This window comes from Somniosus microcephalus, chromosome 26 (assembly GCF_052327205.1).
Source record: "Somniosus microcephalus isolate GS21.2 chromosome 26, FLI_Smic_1.0, whole genome shotgun sequence".
Classification (NCBI taxonomy): domain Eukaryota; kingdom Metazoa; phylum Chordata; class Chondrichthyes; order Squaliformes; family Somniosidae; genus Somniosus; species Somniosus microcephalus.
The window spans coordinates 1,388,225-1,392,826 of NC_141012.1; positions in this window are offsets into that span (position 1 = coordinate 1,388,225).

Genomic DNA, 4,602 nt, shown 5'->3' on the forward strand with positions numbered 1-4,602 from the left:
AGCGACAGGGCCGCACTGTCGAGGGGTCAGTCAGTCACACAGCGACAGGGCCGCACTGTCGAGGGGTCAGTCAGTCACACAGTGACAGGGCCGCACTGTCGAGGGGTCAGTCAGTCACACAGTGACAGGGCCGCACTGTCGAGGGGTCAGTCACACAGCGACAGGGCCGCACTGTCGAGGGGTCAGTCAGTCACACAGTGACAGGGCCGCACTGTCGAGGGGTCAGTCAGTCACACAGTGACAGGGCCGCACTGTCGAGGGGTCAGTCAGTCACACAGCGACAGGGCCGCACTGTCGAGGGGTCAGTCAGTCACACAGTGACAGGGCCGCACTGTCGAGGGGTCAGTCAGTCACACAGTGACAGGGCCGCACTGTCGAGGGGTCAGTCAGTCACACAGTGACAGGGCCGCACTGTCGAGGGGTCAGTCAGTCACACAGCGACAGGGCCGCACTGTCGAGGGGTCAGTCAGTCACACAGTGACAGGGCCGCACTGTCGAGGGGTCAGTCAGTCACACAGTGACAGGGCCGCACTGTCGAGGGGTCAGTCAGTCACACAGTGACAGGGCCGCACTGTCGAGGGGTCAGTCAGTCACACAGTGACAGGACCGCACTGTCGAGGGGTCAGTCAGTCACACAGTGACAGGGCCGCACTGTCGAGGGGTCAGTCAGTCACACAGTGACAGGGTCGCACTGTCGAGGGGTCAGTCAGTCACACAGCGACAGGGCCGCACTGTCGAGGGGTCAGTCAGTCACACAGTGACAGGGCCGCACTGTCGAGGGGTCAGTCAGTCACACAGTGACAGGGCCGCACTGTCGAGGGGTCAGTCAGTCACACAGTGACAGGGCCGCACTGTCGAGGGGTCAGTCAGTCACACAGTGACAGGGCCGCACTGTCGAGGGGTCAGTCAGTCACACAGTGACAGGGCCGCACTGTCGAGGGGTCAGTCAGTCACACAGTGACAGGGCCGCACTGTCGAGGGGTCAGTCAGTCACACAGTGACAGGGCCGCACTGTCGAGGGGTCAGTCAGTCACACAGTGACAGGGCCGCACTGTCGAGGGGTCAGTCAGTCACACAGTGACAGGGCCGCACTGTCGAGGGGTCAGTCAGTCACACAGCGACAGGGCCGCACTGTCGAGGGGTCAGTCACACAGTGACAGGGCCGCACTGTCGAGGGGTCAGTCAGTCACACAGTGACAGGGCCGCACTGTCGAGGGGTCAGTCAGTCACACAGTGACAGGGCCGCACTGTCGAGGGGTCAGTCAGTCACACAGTGACAGGGCCGCACTGTCGAGGGGTCAGTCACACAGCGACAGGGCCGCACTGTCGAGGGGTCAGTCAGTCACACAGTGACAGGGCCGCACTGTCGAGGGGTCAGTCAGTCACACAGTGACAGGGCCGCACTGTCGAGGGGTCAGTCAGTCACACAGTGACAGGGCCGCACTGTCGAGGGGTCAGTCAGTCACACAGTGACAGGGCCGCACTGTCGAGGGGTCAGTCAGTCACACAGTGACAGGGCCGCACTGTCGAGGGGTCAGTCAGTCACACAGTGACAGGGCCGCACTGTCGAGGGGTCAGTCACACAGTGACAGGGCCGCACTGTCGAGGGGTCAGTCACACAGTGACAGGGCCGCACTGTCGAGGGGTCAGTCAGTCACACAGTGACAGGGCCGCACTGTCGAGGGGTCAGTCAGTCACACAGTGACAGGGCCGCACTGTCGAGGGGTCAGTCAGTCACACAGTGACAGGGCCGCACTGTCGAGGGGTCAGTCAGTCACACAGTGACAGGGCCGCACTGTCGAGGGGTCAGTCAGTCACACAGCGACAGGGCCGCACTGTCGAGGGGTCAGTCAGTCACACAGTGACAGGGCCGCACTGTCGAGGGGTCAGTCAGTCACACAGTGACAGGGCCGCACTGTCGAGGGGTCAGTCAGTCACACAGCGACAGGGCCGCACTGTCGAGGGGTCAGTCACACAGCGACAGGGCCGCACTGTCGAGGGGTCAGTCAGTCACACAGCGACAGGGCCGCACTGTCGAGGGGTCAGTCAGTCACACAGTGACAGGGCCGCACTGTCGAGGGGTCAGTCAGTCACACAGTGACAGGGCCGCACTGTCGAGGGGTCAGTCACACAGCGACAGGGCCGCACTGTCGAGGGGTCAGTCAGTCACACAGTGACAGGACCGCACTGTCGAGGGGTCAGTCAGTCACACAGTGACAGGGCCGCACTGTCGAGGGGTCAGTCAGTCACACAGTGACAGGGCCGCACTGTCGAGGGGTCAGTCAGTCACACAGCGACAGGGCCGCACTGTCGAGGGGTCAGTCAGTCACACAGTGACAGGGCCGCACTGTCGAGGGGTCAGTCAGTCACACAGTGACAGGGCCGCACTGTCGAGGGGTCAGTCAGTTACACAGCGACAGGGCCGCACTGTCGAGGGGTCAGTCAGTCACACAGTGACAGGGCCGCACTGTCGAGGGGTCAGTCAGTCACACAGCGACAGGGCCGCACTGTCGAGGGGTCAGTCACACAGCGACAGGGCCGCACTGTCGAGGGGTCAGTCAGTCACACAGTGACAGGGCCGCACTGTCGAGGGGTCAGTCAGTTCACACAGTGACAGGGACCGCACTGTCGAGGGGTCAGTCAGTCACACAGTGACAGGGCCGCACTGTCGAGGGGTCAGTCAGTCACACAGCGACAGGGCCGCACTGTCGAGGGGTCAGTCACACAGCGACAGGGCCGCACTGTCGAGGGGTCAGTCAGTCACACAGTGACAGGGCCGCACTGTCGAGGGGTCAGTCAGTCACACAGTGACAGGGCCGCACTGTCGAGGGGTCAGTCAGTCACACAGCGACAGGGCCGCACTGTCGAGGGGTCAGTCACACAGCGACAGGGCCGCACTGTCGAGGGGTCAGTCAGTCACACAGCGACAGGGCCGCACTGTCGAGGGGTCAGTCAGTCACACAGTGACAGGGCCGCACTGTCGAGGGGTCAGTCAGTCACACAGTGACAGGGCCGCACTGTCGAGGGGTCAGTCAGTCACACAGTGACAGGGCCGCACTGTCGAGGGGTCAGTCAGTCACACAGCGACAGGGCCGCACTGTCGAGGGGTCAGTCAGTCAGCACAGTGACAGGGCCGCACTGTCGAGGGGTCAGTCAGTCACACAGCGACAGGGCCGCACTGTCGAGGGGTCAGTCAGTCACACAGTGACAGGGACCGCACTGTCGAGGGGTCAGTCAGTCACACAGTGACAGGGCCGCACTGTCGAGGGGTCAGTCAGTCACACAGTGACAGGGCCGCACTGTCGAGGGGTCAGTCAGTCACACAGTGACAGGGCCGCACTGTCGAGGGGTCAGTCAGTCACACAGTGACAGGGCCGCACTGTCGAGGGGTCAGTCAGTCACACAGTGACAGGGCCGCACTGTCGAGGGGTCAGTCAGTCACACAGTGACAGGGCCGCACTGTCGAGGGGTCAGTCAGTCACACAGTGACAGGGCCGCACTGTCGAGGGGTCAGTCAGTCACACAGTGACAGGGCCGCACTGTCGAGGGGTCAGTCACACAGCGACAGGGCCGCACTGTCGAGGGGTCAGTCAGTCACACAGTGACAGGACCGCACTGTCGAGGGGTCAGTCAGTCACACAGTGACAGGGCCGCACTGTCGAGGGGTCAGTCAGTCACACAGTGACAGGGCCGCACTGTCGAGGGGTCAGTCAGTTACACAGCGACAGGGCCGCACTGTCGAGGGGTCAGTCACACAGTGACAGGGCCGCACTGTCGAGGGGTCAGTCAGTCACACAGTGACAGGGCCGCACTGTCGAGGGGTCAGTCAGTCACACAGTGACAGGGCCGCACTGTCGAGGGGTCAGTCAGTCACACAGTAACAGGGCCGCACTGTCGAGGGGTCAGTCACACAGCGACAGGGCCGCACTGTCGAGGGGTCAGTCAGTCACACAGTGACAGGACCGCACTGTCGAGGGGTCAGTCAGTCACACAGTGACAGGGCCGCACTGTCGAGGGGTCAGTCAGTCACACAGCGACAGGGTCGCACTGTCGAGGGGTCAGTCAGTCACACACCGACAGGGCCGCACTGTCGAGGGGTCAGTCAGTCACACAGTGACAGGGCCGCACTGTCGAGGGGTCAGTCAGTTACACAGCGACAGGGCCGCACTGTCGAGGGGTCAGTCAGTCACACAGTGACAGGGCCGCACTGTCGAGGGGTCAGTCAGTCACACAGTGACAGGGCCGCACTGTCGAGGGGTCAGTCAGTCACACAGTGACAGGGCCGCACTGTCGAGGGGTCAGTCAGTCACACAGCGACAGGGCCGCACTGTCGAGGGGTCAGTCACACAGCGACAGGGCTGCACTGTCGAGGGGTCAGTCAGTCACACAGTGACAGGGCCGCACTGTCGAGGGGTCAGTCAGTTACACAGTGACAGGACCGCACTGTCGAGGGGTCAGTCAGTCACACAGTGACAGGGCCGCACTGTCGAGGGGTCAGTCAGTCACACAGCGACAGGGCCGCACTGTCGAGGGGTCAGTCACACAGCGACAGGGCCGCACTGTCGAGGGGTCAGTCAGTCACACAGTGACAGGGCCGCACTG